Here is a 24793-nt window from a genome sequence, read left to right as displayed (position 1 = left end):
GTCTGCACTCTCTGAGTGATTTTCTAGTTTTGTTTTGAAAATGTCAGCGTGAAACCTCGTTCTGTGGACTATAAATGAGGTGCAGACATATAAAGGAGGAAATACAATGAGAGCTGGACGGAGCAGTGAGTGACAACAACCCCGCCCACATTAAAGAGTTTGCTGTGGAAACCCTAAGGTCTAGGTACCATGTCTGCAGGCTTACTGTTGGTTCCAAAGGTACCATACCAAGGTGTTAAGTAGAGATCCCAACTGCGCTTCCCTAAACTGACGGCAGATTAACATTGTACTATAAATTGAGTGGTCCAACTTAGCAGTGCGGAGTTTGCATGTTCTCCCTGTGTCAGTGTAGGTTTTCTCCAGGTACTCCTGTTTGCTCCCACAGCCCAAAGACATTCAGGCTAATTGGTGACTCTAAATTGGCTGTAGGTGTGAATGTGTGCATGAATGGTTGTCTATCTCAATGTGTCAGCCCTGTGACAGGGTGTACCCTGCCTCTCGCCCATGGTCAGCTGAACACTCCCCCCCCCGTCTGTAAACCTGCTGGGATGCTTTTACCAGGAAATGCCCAAGAAGGGACTGCAGGGTAAGAAGGCAGATATATCAGTTAAACATACCAGAATTCAAGATTATGGTTAAATTGGTTTTGTGATTAAACAAACAATTTTAAATTGCACATGTGCGTGTGGATGGGTGATTTACATCTACACACATCCTCTGAATTTCTTTCCCTTTCTCATCATGACAGTGGTTGGTTGGCAGTAGGTATATAAAGACGTGTGTGTTTAACAGCTGTGTCAAACTCTGTTCATCAGCCATGGACAAAAGTGTGCTGCTGGTCCTGTTGTGTCTGCAGGTTTTCCTGCTCATCACAGCCTTCACTTCTACTGATGCAGCCGCTGTGGTGAGAGATGATCAGCTGCCTCCTGATCAGGTAAAAACATCCACTGACTGCAAGAAGCTTCTTGTATTGTCACAGTGTGCTGGTTTAAGATTGTTTTCTCTCACCTTTAAAGTCATCGAATGTTTCACTGCTATGTTCAGTATCAACATGTCCTCGTTATGTTAAAAGGAAATGTCATCTGGCTGACATTATTTGTTCTTCTCAACTATTTATTGTTACTAAAAAAGTGTTCAAACATAATGTCTGTGAGACAGGGTTGCATTAAAAGGAGCCAAACTACGTACATGAAGAATTAAGTTGTTTTCTAAGAGGAGTTTAGACTCAGTTTTGATCACCAGATGGATCAATCATCATATTATTGTTTTCTAGCATTTTATTTTCTATCATTTTAAACATTTAATTTTCTATGGTTAAACCTATAAAAGAACATTTTCCCTGGTTTAACACGCATCTTTTTTAAATAAGTATAAGTACTGTGTATGTATGAACTTATTTTTACAAAGTATTTCTTTTTAACAAGTACAGATGAAACCACCATAATTTAGGCTGTTTCTCAGTCCCTGTTAAACTCAACCTGTTACCTTCTTATTCCCTAAACTCTTCCCAGTATTTACATTTTTGGCCCACTGTATGTCTCCAGAATTTTACTGACATCAGATATGAACTAAATATTCACACTGTGCTGGCTGTAATCTAAAGCGTTATTCAAAGAGTTTGTTCTGTTTTAATTTGCAGTCTGGATTTCATTAATTGTTTGAGAGCTGACACCTGTAATTTGTTATAGGTGGAGATAAGAATTGGAAACAGACGAAAGAGATATTTCCAGGGTGGCCATTACCCAGGAGGAACTGGACTGGCGGTAAAGACTGTAAGACCAAACTTTCAATGCAGAGTTTATTCCTTTCCATATTATAATTACATAACAGAATCAGAGTTTGTTCTGTTTTAATTTGCAGTTTGATTTTCATTCATTTGTTGAGAGCTGACACCTGTAATTTGTTATAGGAGGAGAGGAAAAATGAAAACAGAGGTAAAGAATATTTTCTGGGAGGCTCTTACCCAGGAGGAACTCAACTGGCAAGTGAACCGGTGAGACCAAACTTTCAATGCAGAGTTTATTCCTTCCCATATTATAATTACATAATAGAATCTTCCAGAATGTGTCTCAATAAACAGTTGCTAAAGATCCTTACTGTCAGATTTCAATATTCTAATTAGCTCATTATTAAGCAAGTTGTATCAATAATAGTTCTTAATGCTTGGTTATTTGTTAGTCAGACATATATTTATTTTAACTGATCTGCTGTTGTAAAGTTTGTCAACTGTCTCCGTTTCAGGGCAAGCCAACCCCTCCTCCTCATCCCAGGTACGAGATTATCTCTCATGTGGACACACATGTGTCCAACATGTTTGATTAACAGACATAATGTACATTGAAATAACAAAGACAGTCAGTCTTAGGGCTCAACAAATGACTGTTGAGAAGCCATGTTGTGTAACTCTTTCTTTTCTTTGTGTTTCTCTCTGTCCCCAGACCAGACACACAGGCCTGAGAGATTAAAGACCAGCCTCATGGACCAAGGAGTGGCTGTGATAATATTGATAAGTGACTGATATTGAGCTTACTGAGCTAATTCCATGTGATCATGTATCTGCTGCATCACACACACACACACACACACACACACACACATAGCCTGGTTCCAGACCATAGACCCCGCCCACTCAACTGAGAAGGCTTGCATCTCTGGTCTGGCATACTTCAGTGAATTTGCGATTTATCTCGTCCAAACGCTGGACGGACCAATGAACGCCGGGGGTCTAGCGATTAGCCAATCAGCGCCACGCTGATGTCAAGCTGTACGCCAGTGGGTAACTGGTGAAGATAGCAACAATGGCGACCGCTACAGATCCTACAGACCACATTAATGATGCTATCGAGATATTTCGCCACTACTCGCGGTAATGGAGGACCAAATTAAGGAAGCTCCTAAACTGGATTTAACGGCGATGCAGCTGGGCATGCACGACGATGGAGACATTTTAAACGGGCAATGCTCGCTTGTTTTCGGCAACCCCGGTGCATGGATACTAATGACGTCAGATTCTGGGTGAGTCGTTGATCTCTACTGATTGGTTAGGGAAAAATCAAATTCCCTCCCCCTTGTAAATCACCTTCAATGGAAGCCATGTCAGACTGAAGGTTCTGGGAGCTTCAGTCTGACACTCAGGCTAACACACACACACACACACACAGTTCTGATTTTATCCTCTATTTAAGAAAACAGCACTGTTAGTGAATGACTTCAAACAAAATGTATCTTACAATGAAAACTCTGTCTGCATGTCTGTTCCACGTTTTTCTCCTCACTGACTTGGTCAATCCATGTGAAATTTGGCACAGTGGTAGAGGGTCATGGGAGGATGCGAATGAAACAATATTGGCTCAATTGGCCAAAGGGGGGCGCTAAAGCAACCGATTGAAATTGCAAACTTTGAATGGGCATATCTCATGCCCCGTATGTCGTAGAGACATGAAACTTTGCACAGAGATGCCTCTCCTCATGAGGAACAAATTTGCCCCAAGAACCCATAACTTCCAGTTATATAGATTTTCCGCCATTTTGAATTTTTTCAAAAACACTTAAAATCGATCTCTTCCTAGGAAGTTTGACCGATCTGCATGAAACTCGGTGAACATAATCTAGGGACCAAAAACTAAAGTTCCCTCTTGGCAAAAGTTGGAAAACTTACTAAAACTGAGCTTCTATAAGGCAATGAATATTGTGGAGGGCGTGGTTCATCACATAAAGGTGTATAACATCTCAAGGGTTTCACCGATCACCACGCAACTTTGTAGACATATGACCACACATAATCTGAGGGGACCCCTCCATTATTGATCTGATCAAACAAAATGGGGGTGCTAGAGAGCTAATTTCTTATCTAGGCCTAACCGCCTTATCGATTTTTACTAAACTTGGTAGATATGTAGAACAGGACGCCTCAAGGTGACTGGAGAAATTTAACTCTAGTTGGCAACTGGGTGGCGCTATAACAACAGAAAAAAAGCTTAAAAATGGCTAAAATGCGACTGATCGCTGTGGCTCCCCCTGTGGCCCAATGTTTTTACCTCAACTACTAATGTACAGTTTCAGCCCACTAACTATCCCACTATTGGCAATGGTACTACTGTACTTTCAATAAAGCAATCGCACCATCAAATTCACATAAACTCTAACTGAACCCATTAAGAAGAGCAATGTATTCAGACATAGTTTCCTATGACCTGTATCCCAAACACACACCATGTGAAATTGTGCGTGGGCAACTGTGCACTCAATGGGTATTGACTAGTTGGTATTATGCTCCATAGTTTTGCTGCCAGCAGCTACATGTACTAGAGTCAACAGTGAGTGACAGAGAATCACTCACTGCTGTGCTGAATAAAGAGCTCACATTGTTTGACAGCATGTGTTCCACTACAAGATCTATACATGTCACAGTCACAATAAAATGTCTTCCTGATTAAAAACAATCAAAAGCACAAAGTTTTGTGTTTCTTGGTCTCTTGTTTTTTTCCCAGCTGGTCTCTGAGCAGTGACAAGGATCACAACTGTGTTTTCCTAAACTGAAGACTTACATTTTCATTTGAGCAGCTCATTCACTTTTGCATGGTGAATATCGTGAACCTGGGGTTGGCTTCCATTTTGTCACTCAAGCAGCAACTAAGAACTTGACACATGTAGTCACAGTCTGTGAGTTATATGTCATAGCTGGGGTGGGCAGAGAAGGTGATGCTGATCATCACATCTGGGATATGCTGTACTATGTATTAGTGTGTTGAATGTTTGACATTTACACACAACTTCAACAGTGTATCCCACCATTGTCAGAGTCTGTGTTTCATTCTGAGCCGTTGACTCAGGCTTTCACTGAAAGGATGTGCATGTGCATTTGTAGGACAGCCAATAGGAACGCTCTCTCTCTCTGAAATGACCTGTGATTGGTCATGGAAGTCTTCAGTCATGTGCTAGATTTTCTAAAGCCAGAAAACTCAAGAGGAGGAGCAAAAGTCTAGTTTTCACAGTCTCCAAGTTTATGGGATTTTTGGCAAATGGCGTCAAAATAAATCTGCCTACCTCAGGTTTAACTGCAAACAGATTTCTTTCTTTAAGCCCCCAAATTCATCAGAAAATCAAAGCAGAGATCTCATGAGGGTTCTGGACAGACTGTATGAACACATCTGTGCAAAACAGGTGGGTTTTGTTACATATTTGAATACAACATCATCAGATTGAGAGGTTGTAGAACACTATGGAGTTTATGTGGCGCCAAGCACAAAAGTTATTTTATTATGTAATGTAATTTATCTGTAAACCTGCTGGGATACTTTTATCATGAAATGTTGGAGGACAGACTGCAGGGTAAGGAAGCAGATATATCAGTTAAAGACCCCAGAGGTCCAGATTACAGTTAAATTGGTCCTGTGCTTAAACAAACAATTTTAAATTGCACATGTGCGTGTGGATGGGTGATTTACATCTACACACACCCTCTGAATTTCTTTCCCTTTATCATCATGACAGTGGTTGGTTGGCAGTAGGTATATAAAGACGTGTGTGTTTAACAGCTGTGTCAAACTCTGTTCATCAGCCATGGACAAAAGTGTGCTGCTGGTCCTGTTGTGTCTGCAGGTTTTCCTGCTCATCACAGCCTTCACTTCTACTGATGCAGCTGCTGTGGTGAGAGATGATCAGCTGCCTCCTGATCAGGTAAAAACATCCACTGACTGTAAGAAGCTTCTCGCATTGTCACAGTGTGCTGGTTTAACATTGTGTTCTCTTTCTGTCAGACATGAATATTGAACATGTTGTTGCTGAGAGAAACCTGTATTAGACCATGATTGGTAATGCTTCCAGATTTTAGCCTGCAAATTACAATTAAAGTATCTTATACATATCCAATGACATACAACACAGTGACATATAATAGGTTTAATAATCCTGTAGTCACTATTGTATTACATGAGCAGATATTTTGGTCACTGGACATCTCACTGCCATGTTCAGTATCAACATTTTTTGCAATGTACCAGATAAGTTAACATTTCCTCATTATTCATTGTGAATTATCATGCATTTATAATGCTCTATGACTACACTCAGAAACATGATGCTACCTGATTCACTACATCAACAGTCAAACCATTATAGATGTGACTTAGAGTGAATTATAATTGTCTTGTGGATATGAATACCTATAGTCACTCATACACAGTTCTACAATCAGCCTTATTAAGGACTCATAGTATAACAGTCCATGCAGTATTTTAAGTTGTCACTGTAGGCCTATGTGCTAAGTAAAGTGAAGTACATACTGATGCATCTATAATAATGCATGCTTCATTAATGAATGCTTTAATGTTGGTGTTAAGTAAAGTGTGATGCATTTTCATGTATCTAAAAGAACCTATGAGGCATCGTAAGTTATTAATGTCTATCATAACATTAGCAGAACTGAGTGAGAATTTACAGCTTGAACTGCCTACCATTACCAACTGGGTGAAAATTAATAAATTAATATTGAACATTGCAAAAACTAAATGCATTGTGTTTGGCAGTAGGATTGTTAAAGCTAATGCTACTGCTCTCAATCTGTCTATAGATGGGATATTAGTTGAGCAGGTCACTAAAACTACATTACTGGGTGTTGAATTAAACAGCTTACTGTCTTGGTCTGACCACATCGATCACATTGTCTCCATGATGGGAAAGGGCATTGTTCTGGTTATGGTTCCACCTTCTGTTATGAATGATGTTGTTTGGTCACTTGTTCTGTCACACCTGGAGTACTGCCCGGTCATCTGGTCAAGTGCTGCTCAAAAACACCTTCAAAAGCTTCAAATTGTACAGAACAGTGTAGCGAGATTAGTTCTTCGTTTTCCGTGCCAATGTGTGTGAGATGCATCATCGACTATCTTGGCTGATTGTGGAGGCTAAACTAGTCTTTTGTTATTCATGCATACTGTCATCTTGAAAAATACACCTCAGTTCCTTAGTGATAAACTAGTGGTTTTTGTCATGGGTATGTGACACATCAAGTGAGAACTGGTCTTCTAGTGGCACCAAGTCCACAAACAAATTTTATGATGAGAACTGTTCTTTATAGAGCTGTCTCAGTTTGGAATATGCTCCCTACCAGCATTAGACAGATTCATAATAGATATTCCTTCAAGAAGTCACTAAAACTTAAATTGATTAATCACATGTATATTATTTTGTTATGGCAGTTCTGGAACATTTTTGTGAATTTTATTTCATTTCATTTCATTTACTTGGTGCATTCAGTTTGTGACAATTTTGTTTTTCTTAATCTGTTTTTGTCCTAACTTTGGGTTGATATTGAATTCTACTGTCTCACTGATTTTGTGGGATTTTAAATTGATGTACTTTTAATGTTGTTTTGTGAGTGGACCCGAGGAAGACTAGCGACCACTTTGTGGAAGCTAATGGGGATCTGAATAAAGAATCATACACTAGAATACTTTGAAAATTATCTTAAAAGACTAAAGTCTGATACTCTCTCACAAGAAAATGAGTCAGAGCTTTTAGTTACAGAATAAGATTTTGCAGACTAAGGATCTTGCAGTTACTATTTGCAAGATTGTTAGCCTCAGAAAGAAAAAGAAAAAAGTGGACAGACATTGTTGCAGTCCTCATAATCCCCAGGGAGTATGCTAATATGATAAAGCTAGCTAACTAGCTAACCACTGTTCCCATAGATACAGTCGGCAATGACGGGATCGCCCACAAACGTCACATCCGGTTAGAGCCGAGGGGGAAAACAAACCGGTCTCTGCCATTAGCCACAATGCCGAAGAGTTGCTGTGTGACCAATTAAAGTTTTACATTTTGCCAAATAATAAAACGGAACCACAAAGGAGGACAAAATGGCTTCAAGCTATCTGAAGAGAGCTTTTAGCTTTGCACAGAAACACGATGCAGGCAATAGCAATGTCCTTCAGAGGGCTAACGTTAAATTTTATTTTATGCTTGGAGTACATTTCAGAGCCAGCACTTTGTTTTTACATATACCGTACTCAGGAAAGAACTTTAATCAGTACTTCTACTTTTACCAGACTTTTGTACACAAGTATCTGTACTTCTACTTAGGTACTGAATGTGTACTTTTGTACGTGTTGCGAGGAAATCTACACAAGTTACAAATGTAGTACAAAGTTCACTAGCGTTTAAACAATTAATCTAATATTCCTGATACCCCTGACATAGTCTACGATTGTTTGGAAATGGTTAACATTACATTAAACTTACCTGAAATGAAGTCCTGACTGCAGACATACGCATGTTTTGTTGTTGGGTCCCATAATCTGCCAAATTCGTCCTCTCTTCTGATAGCTTGAAGCCATTTCAAGCTATCAAAAGAGGGCTAACGTTATAAAATATAACGTTAGCCCTCCTTTGTGGTTCCATTTTATTATTTGGTAAAATGTAAAACTTTAATTGGTGATTTTTTTGTTTATTTGCAGTGCAAAAGGGCACACAGCCACTCTTCGGCATTGTGGCTAATGGCAGAGACCGGTTTATGTTGTTGTTTCTAATAAACTGACGTGTTCACGTAAACAGTCCCAAGCCTATTATTAGTGACCTGTCTATTGAACTAGTCACCAGTAGGCATATTAACCCCTTCACACATAGCTCTCTGTTGCTGGCAGATGATTGATGTTAAATATATTTGCAGCTATGCAGCTGCTGGCACTATATTCTGTCTGCATGTGAAGCAGCCTTACATTCACATTACTTTTATTTGTAGTGTAACATACTTGCACATTCTTACTACATTACTTTATATGTATTTGACTTTTACTATTTATATATTTACTAGTCTTTACTGCTCATACCTGGCCCATAGTGTATTCATATTTAGTCATATTCACTCATTATTTATACCACACTTACCCCACTGCCTATACTGGTAGAATCTTCTATATTGTAGTCATAGTTGAACCCTAACATTGATTATACTATAATCACAATAAACTTGAATGTTGTAACTGTGTTCTTGCAGAACTGTATGGTATGTGACAGTATATAATCAGATCATTGCAGTCCTAATATGTAGTGTCTTAGTATCTCAAATTAAATAAACCATGTATGAAAGGAAGTGTGGGCGTTGGTTGTACACGCAGCTCAGTAAGTGTAACTTCTGCTGCGCAAAGGATTGTGGGTCAGAATGGCCAAAGAAGCATGCTGACATGCATACTGCGAAATATGACCGGATGTAGTAGAACATCCTGGTACTTTTGGCATACTGCATCTGACATACTATGTATTGGGACACACTAATTCTTTTTCTGGCATACTAAATAGTATGGTAGTATGGGTATTGGAGCGCAGGGAGTGATAGCCTACTTGTAAGCAAACGTTAGCTATTTGAATGCTTGATATTAGCCTTCAGTGAAACCGTACATTTCAGCTGAAAATTTATAGCTTCACTCATATACGTTACATGATGTGATTTTTGTAAGCTTGTAGTCTTTAGTTAAAAATATGGTTTGCTTGTAGGCTAATAGCAAACATTCCAGTAGCTAAAGGTAGCTTGCAAACAGCCTCTACAGTGATTAGCTTGCTAGTTATAGCATACGCTGCAGCAAATTTTGTCCACTTTTTTCTTCTTCACTCTATCATGGTACATCTGTGTGGGACATGTCAAATGATAGAGTGGAGAATGAAATTGCTGCAGCCTCCGAAATCCCCAGTAAGTATGGTGAATGCTATAGCAAGCAAGCTAACCACTGTAGGGGCTACTTGCAAGCAAAACTTAGCTACTGGAATGTTTGCTAGTAGCCTGCGTGCTAACTGTATGTTTCAGCTGAAGCCTGCTAGCTTCAAAGATGACACTGTATAATTATTTTTAAGACTGAAGCAAGAAATCGCCAGTTGAAATGTATGGTTAGCTCGTGGGCTAATATTCCAGTAGCTAACGTTTACAAGCACCCTTGTTTGAAATGGTGAAAAATGGTTAGCTATCTACAGCATACTCCCAGGGGATTTTCAGGGCTGCAACAATGTCTGACCACTTTTTTTTCTTTTTGAAGCTTATAATCTAGCAAATACTGACACTGTAAAATACTCAGCTTTTGCAAAATCTTATTTTGTGTTTAACAGGGTTGCAAACTTTGGTCAGAGGGCCGGACTGGGATTTTACCTTGTGACGTAATATGCTTGTGCGTGCGTGGTCATGAACATACATGGACACAGCGGCACGTTGTTTTTCACCTTAAAAGAGTTAATATGCACATGTGATAAACAGAAGAAATGAGTGTACGTTTACATATTCATCTATAGGCCTAAACCCCACATACGTCCATAGACGCTCAATATTTGTTTTACGGTGCAGATCAAGGTCATCTGCTTAAAAAAATCCAGTAATATGTCCCGGTGAGACAAAAAGAAAGATTTAAAGGGGCGTTTGTCGGGGTCTCCCCTGAGAAAATTTTGAAAATTCACGCAGCGAAATCCTGTTTTCATGCAATTTCATACAGAAATAGATACATTCAAGGACTTTCAATGACCTGTGTACTTTTATGCATATTTTCAAAAACTTTCCAGGGCCTTGATATGATTTTTTCAAATTCACAAACTTTCAAGGATTTCAAGGATCCATGGGAACCCTGTTGATTTATCATGTTTTATGTGGCCTTTTGAGACATTGTCATAAAACATACTAAATGTTTAGCATCTGTGAGCCCCAGGAGAAAATTGTAGGCCTTAGGTGTACAGATATGTTTAAGTAAGAAAACCCATTGTAAACTGACATTTATTTCTTCTGCTAAAGAATGTAATTTAAGGTCAGGAATGATCATGGCATGTTACTATACATGAGCAGTTACTTACCTGGAGTTTTCATTTGAAACAACCCAGTGTATGCATTGCATGCAATTCTATAAGGTCATGCCATAACTCAGCATTAACCAATTAATGTAAAATGCTGTTCCGATGTTTGTCCACTAGATGGCTGTAGAGGGCAATGAGTGAACTTAAAGCGATACTCCGGTGTTATTCAATCCATAGCTCTGTTGTCTTAGGTCACAGAATGCTGTCTATAGAAAAAACAACGAGAAAAATTGTAGGAGACTACTAGGGGAAGGACAAGCTAGCATGAAGTTCAGGGCAGCCCCACGGGACCTAATCTTGCTTTCTGAGAATAGTATGCGGTCCGGTCAAGCAACACAATGGGCTGGACGTCAAAACAAAAAAAAGGACTTGGCAATGGTGGAGTGAGATTTCTTAAACGGGCATGAGAGAGTGACATTGATGGTGAAAGAGTGACAGTGACACCAGATGCATGAGAGTTGGCAACCCTGGATTAAAAGCTCTCTGACTCATGACTCAGGGTTGCATTAAAAGGCACCGAACTACGTGCAGATTTAAATTGTTTTCTAAGGAGTTTAGAATCAGTTTTGATCACCGGATGCATCAATCATCACATTATTGTTTTCCAGTATTTTATTTTCTATTATTCTAAACATTTACATTTTTTGGGGGGCTAAAGCTGTAGAAGTAGAACTTTTCCCCTGGCTTATCTGCTTGATACCCTGTATAAGCTAAATATTCACACTGTGCTGGCTGTAATCTAAAGCGATATTCAAAGAGTTTCTTCTGTTTTAATTTGCAGTTTGGATCCATGAATTTGTTGGGAGCTGACACCTGTAATTTGTTATAGGAGAGAAGAAATGGAAACAGACGTAAAAGATATTCTCAGGATGGCTATAAAGCAAGAGGAAGTGGACGGGCATTAAAGAAGGTAAGACCAAACTTTCAATGCAGAGTTTATTCCTTTCCATATTATAATTACATAACAGAATCTTCCAGAATGTGTCTGAATAAACAGTTGATAAAGATCCTTACTGTCAGATTTCAATATTTTAATTAGCTCATTATTAAGCAAGTTGTATCAATCATAGTTCTTAATGTTTGGTTATTTGTTACTCAGAAATATATTTATTTGAACTGATCTGCTGTTGTAAAGTTTGTCAACTGTCTCCGTTTCAGGGCCCTCAGAGCTTGCCCGGCCTTCCTCCTCCTCCTCCTCCCCCCAGGTAAGAGATTATTCCTCATGTAAACAGAAATATGTCCAACATGTTGGATTTAAAGACATAATATACATGAAAGTAATGACCATAGTAAAAGTATATGTATTTAGTTTATATAGTTTGGATGACGAAAATAAAACTTGATTAGTAAAGAAGGAAGATGAAAACTCTTTTTTCTGATGAGGTTTTGTTCTAAAAGTAAATGTTTTGTGAATAAACAGTTTGTAAGCATCTGTTTTTCTATTTGTGTTTTTGTTTGAAATGAAAACAGACATGACGATTATTACTACAGTGGCTATTACCCAGGAGGATGTGGACTGGCATGTTAGGGGGTAAGTATAAACTTTAATGCAGAGTTTATTCCTTTCCATATTATAATTACATAACAGAATCTTCCAGAATGTGTCTCAATAAACAGTTGCTAAAGATCCTTACTGTCAGATTTCAATATTTTAATTAGCTCATTATTAAGCAAGTTGTATCAATAATAGTTCTTAATGTTTGGTTATTTGTTAGTCAGAAATATATTTATTTTAATTGATCTGCTGTTGTAAAAGTCATCAACTGTTTCTGTTACAGCCCCAAGATATACCAAGGCCTCCTCCCCCCAAGTAAGAGATTATTCCACATGTTTGATTAACAGACATAATGTACATTAAAATAACAAAGACAGTCAGTCTTGGGGCTCAACAAATGACTGTTGAGAAGCCATGTTGTGTAACTCTTTCTTTTCTTTGTGTTTCTCTCTGTCCCCAGACCAGACACACATGCCTGAGAGATTAAAGACCAGCCTCATGGACCAAGGAGTGGATGTGATAATATTGATAAGTGATCGATATTGAGCTTACTGAACTACTTCCATGTGATCATGTATCTGCTGCATCACACACACACACACGCACACGCACACACACACACACACACACTGCTCTGATTTTATCTTGTGTTTAAGAAAACAGCACTGTTAGTGAATGACTTCAAACAAAATGTATTGGTATTATGCTCCATAGTTTTGCTGCCAGCAGCTACATGTACTAGAGTCAACAGTGAGTGACAGAGAATCACTCACTGCTGTGCTGAATAAAGAGCTCACATTGTTTGACAGCATGTGTTCCACTACAAGATCTATACATGTCACAGTCACAATAAAATGTCTTCCTGATTAAAAACAATCAAAAGCACAAAGTTTTGTGTTTCTTGGTCTCTTGTTTTTCCCAGCTGGTCTCTGAGCAGTGGACAAATCAAATGGCAAACATTCAGGCAAATCTTTAAACATATAAAACTGCAATGATATAACTTAAAGATCTAACTTTAGGCATTTATGGGCATAAGGAGGATGATCACAGTGTTTCATCATTTTGTAACAACTGGCAAACCAGGTGAGAGTGGACTCACAATTCTGGATACAGTTTTGGTAAAATATCACATTCTTCTCTGGTGAAAAGGTTGGTTTGGCTCACAGAGGGACTATCAGTGGGGGCAAACAATAGGGACAGGGATGAGACAGAGGCAGTCAACAAGCTAAATTAAAAAAAAAACAACACATGGAAACTGAAAGGCTGGAGCACTAGACACACAAGAAGCTAAGACAAACTGGCACTGGGAGAAAACAAAGAGACACACACACACACACACACACACACACACTAAATACTCAGGTGAGGGGAAGGGAAGGAGACACAGGTGAGGCTAATCAGGGCGGGACAGACAATTAGACACAGGTGAAGTCATCAAAAGGGAGGGAAAACAGAGGCAGGAAGTGAAGTGATCTGAAACTAGTGCTGTGTCTCAAATCGCGTACTTCTGTACTTACACTTACTATTTTGAGTGCATAAGTGCGTTCAAAAATGCAGTGCACTATGAGTACCTGGATGGTGCACTCAAAACGGTCAGAAAATTGAGTGTGGAACTATGGACACTTGTCGCACTCAATGGTCACCCCCTTGGCTACGTAGCGGAAAGGGAGGGACCCCTTTTCAAACTGGAAATAGCGGCCGACGACTGTGCTCAAGAGCAATTTTTGGGGGGGACCAACAAAGTTGAAGTCAAATTTACTGTTTTAACACATAAGTCAAACCGGCATGGTCAAATGTATGTAATAATTATATTAAAGGTAACTACTCCATACCCATTGGTAGCTTTGTCACCTATGCCAATCCTCAGTGCCTATGTGCAGTTTCACTTAGACTGACCACGTCAGTGAGAAGAAAAACGTGGGACAGACAGAATGACTGACTGACAGAATGACACACTGACAGTTTCCGTGATTATGTACAGCATACCATACCATGACTTAGTCATACCAAAAATTAGAAAAAACCCAACAACATTTGGCCACAGGGGGAGCCACAGCGATTGGTCACATTTTAGCCATTTTTAAGCATTTTTCTGTTGTTATAGCGCCACCCAGTTGCCAATTAGAGTTAAATTTCTCCAGTCACCTTGAGGCGTCCTGTTCTACATATCTACCAAGTTTAGTAAAAATCGATATGACGGTTAGGCCTAGATAAGAAATTAGCTCTCTAGCGCCCCCATTTTGTTTGATGGGGTCAATAATGGAGGGGTCCCCTCAGATTATGTGTGGTCATATGCCTACAAAGTTGCGTGGTGATCGGTGAAACCCTTGAGATGTTATACACCTTTATGTGATGAGCCACGCCCTCCGCAATATTCATTGCCTTATAGAAGCTCAGTTTTAGTAAGTTTTCCAACTTTTGCCAAGAGGGAACTTTAGATATTGGTCCCTAGATTATGTTCACCGAGTTTGATGCAGATCGGTCAAACTTCCTAGGAAGAGATCGATTTTAAGTGTTTTTGAAAAAATTCAAAATGGCGGAAAATCTATATAACTGGAAGTTATGGGTTCTTGAGGCAAATTTGTTCCTCATGAGGAGAGGCACCTCTGTGCAAAGTTTCATGTCTCTTTGTCATACGGGGCATGAGATATGCCCATTCAAAGTTTGCAATTTCAATCAGTTGCTATAGCGCCCCCCTTTGGCCAATTGATGTAATATTGCTTCATTCACATCCTCCCATGACCCTCTACCACTGTGCCAAATTTCACATGGATTGACCAAGTCAGTGAGGAGAAAAACGTGGAACAGACACACAGACAGAGTTTTCGTCATTATATAGTAAGATAGTAATATTTAGAACAGCATCCTTTATCAATACAGTTGCCCCGATATATAGGTTTTTGATATGCTCAACCTGCATTACCAAGAATGACTAGTAAGTGGCAATGTACATCAAATATGGGTGTCGTTTTTTTATTATAAAGACTGAAAATCATGGCGAAGATAGTTTCAGTTTGAATTTATCTTAACATCACATATTTATGTGGTCATTCAATAAGTGTCACTCATGTTATCTCTGCTACACACACCATGCTGGTTATTTACAGTAGCAAGAGAGAGGCAACACCTGTTTACTGAATTAAAGATAATATATGCCTAATTGGATTTAATTTTCTCAAAGAAGCAGATTTATTTGTTTTGCTGTCAGTGTAAAACAAACAACCAGAGAGACTTGATTTTGTGTTTGTGTTTGCTCTAATTATGTCATTTTTTTAATCAAGTCTTTATTTATGTAAACGATTATAAACAAAATCACATCATGGCAACGACTTTAAATGCAGGAAAAATATACTTGGAGCTTCATTGTTTAAATTACAGTTTCCATTTACAAAAGATACAAAATGGTATGAGAATGAGGTGTTCTCTTTCGTAAACACACTTCTGTAAATTGTAACAATCCAAACTGCACTAAAATTGGTCCAAAATTCTTTGAGTTTGAATGATTTTTAGCGGCTGGGCTGTTTGTGTGACTGCTGCATTCACACAGAAGATTCAGCCGTGAGGTAATGAAGTGAACACACACAAGCACACAAACAACATGAATATATGAAAACTTGAGCTGTGACATATTTGAGTAAATGGCAATAAAGCTCTATATCTTGTATTTCCTTCTTTAAACTGTATTGCTTGATTTCTGTGATGCTTCCTTGTATTTGTGTTACTCTCTCCCATCGGCAGCGCTGGGTTAGGGTTAGGTAACTTTCGTTCTTATCCCGCCATGTTTCCCACTGTAACTATAACAGCGACTGGCCACGTATTATGCCGATGTTAAAGAACAGCTTTTTTGTCTGTGTCTGACGCTGCAGGTCACTGCCCAAGCGCCGGATTTTGACGACTTTGGAATGAGACTGACACCCAGTCTCTGACCATCCAACACTGACAGAGGGTTCCTGAAGTGTCATCGTCTGGGGTCACCGACCAAGTGTAGGTGTTTGACGAGTTGTGAGTGAGAATGTGTTGAATGAGCACATTATATCTGTTTTATTTAACATGTACATAAACCAAAGTGTTAATTACTGAGTTTCAGGTGTTGGTGGGCATTTTTCCCAAGAAAGCAAATGAGCATATTGAGGAGCTGCCCGTCACTGATCACAACTGCATCCTGTTTAATTTGTCTATTATTTCTGATTGTTCAACCAGCAAGCGTACAAAACTCACCTGTATGTTAGATAATCTCTCTGCTGAGAAATTCTCATTCACTTTTAACAGTGTGGCACAGCCTGTTAATATTAATGTTGACGTTGACTCCCAAGTTTTAACTTTTAACTCACACTGCTCTGCTATTCTTGATAAGATTGCTCCTTTAAAGCCTCGAACTATCCCCACAGCTAATCCCACTCCCTGGCTGAACGACGACATCTGCTGCCTTCGTCGTAAATGTCAGAGAGCTGAGCGTTTGTGGAAATCAAGCAAGCTTCATGTACATCATCTTTATTTTAAAGAACTGTTAGCTGAATTCAATTCTGTTGTTCGGGTAGCCAGAGCCTCTTACTTTAAAAATCTCATCATCTCCAACAAGAGAAATCCCAGGGTCATTTTTGACACTATAAGTAGCATTACTGTTGCGCAACCACCTGCTCTACCTGTGTCCTCTGATGAGGACTGTAGCAATTTTTTAATGTATTTTGTGAATAAGGTTGCCAGTGTCATGGCCAGTATAACACCCTCCTCCTCCTCCTTTCCTGATCCTCCCAAACAACAGTCAATTATTGACAATTTTTCACCTGTCTCCTTACAAGACAACAGATCTTGTGTGCACTATGAAGATCTCTTCTAGTCCACTGGATATCCTGCCCACAACTTTGCTGAAAAATGTTTTCAGCACTATTGGTCCATCTCTGCTCTCCATAATCAATAGCTCACTGGTTTCTGGTCGTGTCCCGTCCCATTTCAAGCAAGCGGTTGTTCAGCCGCTTCTCAAAACGCCCAATCTGGACCCCGATGTTCTTAGTAACTACCGGCCCATTTCCAAGCTGCCCTTTGTATCTAAGATTCTAGAAAAAGTAGTTGCAAACCAGTTAGTGACAGCATTGAACAGTTACAATATCTTAGATAAATTTCAGTCCGGTTATCGTCAGTTACATTCCACAGAAACTGCTCTTCTCAGGGTCTCCAGTGACATCATGATGGCCTCCGATGCTGGTAAATCCACTATCCTGGTTCTGCTTGATCTCAGTGCAGCCTTTGACACTGTTGATCACCACATCCTTTTAGACAGGCTGAGGGACAGGGTAGGAATCTCAGGGACCGCTCTTCATTGGTTTAAATCCTATCTGTCTGATCGATCCTTTTCTGTGGCTGTTGGCCCTCATAAATCAGAGTTTGCCCCCCTTTCTTGCGGGGTGCCCCAAGGTTCAGTGCTTGGGCCTATCCTCTTTACGCTATACATGCTCCCTCTCAGAGATGTCATCAGCAATTTTGAAGGTATCTCATACCATATGTATGCGGATGACCTCCAGTTATATTTTTCTTTTAACCCTGATAGGACCGATGGAATTGACTCACTGTAAGGTTGTATGAATGTAATTAAGGACTGGATGTCTTCTAACTCCCTTCAGTTGAACGCAGCTAAAACTGAGATTTTAATTATTGCACCTGATGCCTCAGCATCTAAAGTGGCCAGCTGCTTAGGGTCCCTCAGTGCAAATGTGCGCCCCAAGTTGAGAAACCTTGGGGTCACATTTGATCAGGCCATGCACTTCGATGACAAAACTGTCACTTGCTCCTGCTTTTTCCACCTCAAAAACATTTCCGAACTCAGATCCATGTTAACTTATTTCGAGCTAGAAATGATCATGCATGCTTTTATTTCCTTACGTCTAGATTACTGTAATTCTCTTTTCACTGTCTAAATAAAACTTCATTAGACCACCTCCAGCTGGTCCAGAACGCTGCCGCCAGGCTTCTGTCCAGATCTCATAAGTTCACTCACATCACTCCAGTCCTGGCATCCCTGCACTGGCTCCCTGTTAATTTCAGGATCCAGCAAAAGATTCTAACCATCACTTACAGAGCCCTCCATGGTCAAGCACCTGCATACTTGACGGATCTGGTGTCCTTTCACTGTCCTGTCAGGTCACTGCGGTCCGCTGAAGGCCACCTACTTACTGTCCCTCATACAAGATTAAAGACGAAAGGTGATAGAGCCTTTAAGGCTGTTGCACCGAAATGGTGGAATGCACTACCTCATGAGCTGAGAGCGGCCTCTTCCGTGGACATTTTTAAAAAGCAGTTAAAAACACATCTGTTTAGGCTTGCGTTCCATTAATTGTCCATTGTATCATCTCTGTATTTCGCTGCACTTTACTTTTTTTTTTTTTTTGTGTATTTTGCATTGTTTCTGTTATTGTATTTTTTGTATTTTATCTTGTGAAGCACTTTGTGAGTCCTCTCTGTGAGAAGTGCTATATAAATAAATTTACTTACTTACTTACTTACTTCCATATTCTCCCCTTCACTTTTGGTGAAGCTAAGAAAAAGTACACCGCCCATCACTGCTTATCAACACTTACAATCAGCAAGTGTCTTACTGATAATGACTTGCATCTTGCTGATAGTAATGCAACATGGCTGACATTCTCTTACAGCTTCCTCTTTGTACACATTGGTTATAGTTAGCAAGCATAAATGTGGGCTTTGTTTGGGCTTCAGTTCATCAGCCATGGACAAAAGTGTGCTGCTGGTCCTGCTGTGTCTGCAGGCTCTTCTGCTCATCACAGCCTTCAATTCTACTGATCCAACCACTCTGGAGAGAAATGATCTTCAGCAACAGGCTGTTGTTGGGGTAAGAAGATTCAATGCTGGTCACTGACTGTATCGACTGATTCACATGGTGTTTCCTTGTTGGACTTTTTGGGTGTGAATGTCAAACATGTTGCTGAGAAAGAGAGATACAGTATGAAAAGTAGCTCTGTTTGGATTTGCAATCATTTCTATCCACAAAGATTACAATTTAAAATGCATAATGGAACCGTCAAGGTGATGTTCTGTGTGAAGTAATGCACTTTGTCACTATAATGCTCATTTTGTCTCACTGTAGGTGAAGATTTGGACAAGAAAATACAAATCAAAGAAGAAAAAGCCCAAACATGGAGGATGTCACGGGAAACCAGGGGCATGTGGCTTCCCGGTAAACTTGTTTGACTCTGAGTGTATTTTCCTTTCCAACATAACTTTATTTGTGCTTCATGTAGAGATGAGCTGAGAGAGATGTGATTTACATGCAAACATAGACTTTCAACAAAAGACACAAAAGGATACAAGTTTTATTTCCTACATTTTCTTAGCTGCATCTGTGTGTATAAAAAGTGAGATGATACTTTTCGTCAACCTTGGACGTTCTACAGTGATTATCGCTGAAGAAAATGTGCCAAATGCTCTTGTGTCTTAGGGCAGCTGTATTCTTTGTCAAATAGACAAAGTAAAACGTGACACTTACAGCTGAGTTAGTGTCATGCATGTGGGATAAAGAGTTTTATGCAATAAGACACACTTTAATTGAAAGTCTGCAGAAATTAACCACAATGAACCTCAAGGGGGGCTGGTGTTTGCAATAGCTTCCCTTTATGTAAATTGCAGAAGTTACACTGTGTGTGTGTGTGTGTGTGTCTCTCTCTCTCTCTCTCTCCAGGACCAGTAGTGTCTTGATGGTATACTGGAGCAATACACCGACACCGTGTTCCCACTTGACAACCAACTAAAAATCACCCCAAGAACAGATCTCATCACAGAAAATGATACTATCTGCTTATTGGTTCATAATTGTTGCGTATGTTTTCTATTTTGGATGTAAAAGTATAGTAATCTACTTTTCCCCCCACAACCTTGTAATTCGTTCTCTTCTTGCTGATCTTATCTAACCTCAATGAGTTGCCTGTTTCGAAATCATAAGCAGATCATGACACATACACTTACAATATTAAGGTATCTTCTCTGAGTCACCAGCCCTGCTCCCTAACACTTGATATCTCCTTTGTTTCATCTGTAGATACATTTTAAAAAGTGTAAAAGCAACAGTTTCATGGGGGAGGTTTGGCTGAGAGCATCACCACTGTGGAGTCTCCGCTTTAATGACAAATTGGCATGTTTACACAGACTGATCAAACGAGATACACTGTGTTAATTAGTGAGCTTCAGAGGTGTTGGTACCGTAGGTGGATTTTGTTTCTTACCTTTGTACAGAGTGAGGCTATAGCTGTTTCCACCCTAAGCTAACTCTCTGCTGGTTGTAGCTTTTTATTTACCACAGAGAAGACGGTGGTGTCAATCGTCAATCTTCTCCTGTAACTATTGCTTTGTTAGATGAGGTACATTTGCAGAACAAATAATCTTCTGTAAACATGCAGTGTTTCCTAGTGACACAGACTTCATATCAGTTAAATAAATGTATCAGCTAAATTAAAAGATTCAGGTCTTTAGAGATACCCTGTGCTTACAAATATCTGCTTATGATCTGATGTTCCAAGTGCTTCATAATGCAGCCACAAGATGGAGCCAGACAGCCTTGTTTTTTATACCAACAGCAGCAGCAGTTCACTTTGTGTTTTGATGTAAAGTAATTTGGTTTAAATAAAAGTCCATGTGGAGTGCATTGTCTCTTTACTGTCCATTATCACACTGTATCTGCTGTTACATGTTAGAATGTATTCCTGACAAACAGGCCAGCCTTTAGGAAATACAGGCAGGGGCCCTCATATATATTTATACTCCCTGCAAATGTAAATCAATTAATCATATCTCCATGTGTATTTTGTATCTACTTGTACTTGTAGCTACTGTTAGGACCTTGTTTTCTTATTTTGAAAGGCAGAAGTAGTGACATGTGTCCTGGGCTGAAAAAATGTCCTCCAATGAATGATTAGAGAAAAGTGAAATCAAACACTAACTGAAGAAATTACTGCAAGGTATTAAATCAAAGGGTCAAATCAGGAGTGAACAACAAGACTGTTTAGAGACCACAGTATGCAGACATATTCAAATGGGGTGGGAGCATCAGATGGCAGGTTGAAATGTGTTTTAATAATAAAATGACATTAATTAATCATTTAAAGGGATAGCGCACCCAAAAATGAATATTCAGCCATTATCAACTCACCCATATGCTGAGGGAGGCTCAGGTGAAGTTTCAGAGTCCTCACAACACTTGCGGAGATCACAGGGGAGAGTGGGTAGCAACACAACAGGCTACAATGAGGCTAAAAACAGAGTTCAAATGATGTTTTTCCAAACAACTTTTTATGTCGGGGCTTCAGGACACTTGGATCACTACGGACAAGCTATGGAGATATTTTGTGATTTCAATTATGTGTTCTTGGATGTTTGAATCTGGGTCGCCGTCAGCCATTAGGTGAAGTTGTGTTGTGACCCCCTCTCCCCTGGGATTTCTGCAATTTTCACTTTGGGGTGCACTATCCCTTTAAATATATATAACTTGTATTATCAGTGAATGTATTCACTCAGTAAATGACCCCGTTTAAGTGTCAACCATAGACCTGCTCATGAGCCTTCCTTTGCCTTGTGCTGGGGTCATCTGTACCTTTTCACCCCCCTGACAACGGGCCTGCTGACAAACATCCAGACACAGAAGAAGCTTTTTTAATAGAGGAATCATTTTTCTCTTGTTTAGTTAAAGCTGACAAAACTAAGTATTTTCTGACAAAACCTGTAAAACATTTGATTTTGTAAAAAGGAAAAAACTAATCTCAACATTTAGTCATACAGTGAAGTAGGCAACAAATATTATTTGACCATAAAGTTGTAGGATAGAATAGTGAATACGAGAGTTTGAGCACATTTTCTACTTCTACCTCTACTCCACTAGAGGGAAATATTATTGCACCTTTTGCTCCACTATCTTGCAGCTTTTCATATTATGTACATAAAGCAACACATGACAAGCTTATAAAATACACTAATGTTAAAGATTAAACTGCAGTGGTCCAACCTCTTTGACGTACATAATCCTTAACAGTTCATTATGAGCTCATTATATGTTAAACCTGCAAATCTAAATCTGCAAGGTATATGTTTAATTCACACTGTAAAATACATGTAGCATAGTGGAGTAAAAAGTACAGTATTTACCATTAAAATACACCATGTGTTACTTGCAGATGAATAAAACAGAAGTCAAGGTTTACTCAAACACTTAACATGTCCTGAGTTTTGGAGGCAGACCTAAGTAGCTACTTTGCTAGTTTGTGTGCAACTAACCAGGGGTGTAAATACAGACAGTGAAGGCAGCGCGGTTGCACTGGGGCCCATGAGGTGAAGGGCCCATTGAGAGAGCAGGCCCTCCATAACAGCGTGCACTGGGGCCCGTCACAATCACCTTACACCACTGTGACTAACCCTACTGTGAGCTAACTCGTTGGATGCTATCATTAGCCTTTGCTATGTTGCTGTGTGTATGGAGTCAATTCTGTGGCAAAAGCACTCAAGAGAGAAAAAAGATGATGATAACTTTGCTGCAGTCAAATGTGGGTTTCACTCCTAACTCTTTCTTTGAAGTCCATGAACCAAAAAGGAAATCAAAGTTCCAGCACACACCAGGACTCTCACTTCGACACTTCTTTTATTGGCAGCTTACATCAAAAACAAAGAAGGTCTTTAATGTGAGCGTTTAATGTAAAAAGGTTTTTAAGGTCTTTATGTTTTTAATGTATGCCGTCAATAAAATAAGTCAACCTGAGCACCCCACTGTGTGCTAGAAAGTTGATTTCCTTTTTGGTTCACGTGGTTTATCCTGCACCAGCTGGCACCCTGGAGAGAGGCACGGCTGTGGCTGAGGTATGTGCACTTATTTTTTCTTATAAGTCTTTTCAGCTTACGGCAATGTCACCTTTGAGTTAGCTAAACTAATGTTAACAGGTACTGCTTTGCTGAACTCGTGTATTTTTTTTAGGATATATTTAGGGACTGTTTGCCTTTATTTGATAGGACAGATACAATGTGGAAGGGGGGAGAGAGGGAGGAGAGAGTGGGGATGGCGTGCAAGGCTCATGGGTTGGAATCGAGCCTGCGGCCGCTCCAGCAGGGATGCAGCCTTTGTACATGGGGTGCATGCTCTACCAGGTGAACTAGTGGGCGCCCTGGGACTCCAGTTTCTCAATTTCTCTAACATTGTCACTGCAAAGGTTACACAGAAGACACTGAGTTCTATTTATATCTTTATCATAAGTTTGGTTTAATTTTATTGTTGTAAATGGTTAAAAAGTGTAGCTGTAACTGTACTATACAATCCCTCTGCATGTAGTGTGAGTGCAATGATGATCCCTAAAAGCTTGGTATTTCACCCAGGAGCGGTGCCTTACATCCTGCGTCACACAGTGTATGTGATGCCTGCATTGTGTGAACTCGCATTGAGTCATCTTGTCCATTTTGGGATAAGCTAACAAAATCATAAACTAAAAACTTGCATATTAACCTAATCTTTGTCTTCTTAACCCCAATATACACCTGCAGGAGACTTCAAGCCTAGTTGTTTCTTCAAACAGAGATGATTTTAAGATACACTTTGAGTTTTGTTATTTTTACTGCTGCAACCACGTCTAACGTTACACCTCCCTGCGGATTTTCAAATGGCTTTTATCCGATAAATTCTCAAAATGACCATCATAATGTTATCATAAGAATATCCTAATATTTAGTTAGTTTACTTAATTATGTCTAACAACAGAAATCTGCTCCGATCAATGTAGGATCTTACAACATGGGATGCCCAACAAGGCAGATTATCATTTCCACATACACAGCTGTGAAACTAAATATACAAATTATAGGAAAACATGAACATATGTTCTGTGTGCCTTCATTCATGCATTCATTCATGTATTCATTTTCTGTAACTACTGGGTCGTAGGGGGCTGGAGCCTATCCCAGCTGACACTGGGCGAGAGGCAGGGTACACCCTGGACAGGTCACCAGACTATCACAGGGCTGACACATAGAGACAGACAACCATTCACACTCACATTCACACCTACGGACAATTTAGAGTCACCAATTAACCTGTATGTCTTTGGACTGTGGGAGGAAGCCGGAGTACCTGGAGAAAACCCACGCTGACACAGGGAGAACATCACCCTCTTGCTGTGAGGTGACAAGTTAACCACCAAAATAATTCAGGATTTTTGTTCTACGTTCTCACAAAGGCTTGCACAGGTTATCATCTAAAGTATAAATGTGCATCCAGAGCAATGGGGATGGTCACAGAGCTTGCCACAGTGTACACTGCTGTGTCCTTCATGTTTTTAGGAAGTCAATATAACAGTATAATCGTAGTATAACATGTAAACTGATCAACACTGTGGCACCTTTACAAGTTGATATCATGGAGGTGATTGTCATTCCTCATCTCTCCAGCAGATGTCCCCCTGATGTCATCTTTTGCAGCTCCACTCAGAAAAGAGGCAGAAA

At 39.7% G+C, this 24793-nt stretch overlaps 1 long non-coding RNA gene across 1 annotated transcript; it reads left to right on the top strand.

Annotated features, from left to right (window-relative positions):
- The first annotated feature begins 18938 nt into the window (after positions 1–18938).
- On the top strand, positions 18939–20964 carry LOC117272468 (uncharacterized). The gene is made up of 3 exons (XR_004502937.2): positions 18939–19160; positions 19416–19505; positions 20007–20964. It is a non-coding gene; the product is annotated as an uncharacterized LOC117272468 (long non-coding RNA).
- Positions 20965–24793: the final 3829 nt, after the last annotated feature.

The sequence above is a fragment of the Epinephelus lanceolatus genome, chromosome 12 (assembly GCF_041903045.1).
Source record: "Epinephelus lanceolatus isolate andai-2023 chromosome 12, ASM4190304v1, whole genome shotgun sequence".
Lineage (NCBI taxonomy): Eukaryota > Metazoa > Chordata > Actinopteri > Perciformes > Serranidae > Epinephelus > Epinephelus lanceolatus.
The sequence above is the reverse complement of the archived record's forward strand: the minus strand, read 5'-3'. Positions and strand labels throughout refer to the sequence as shown.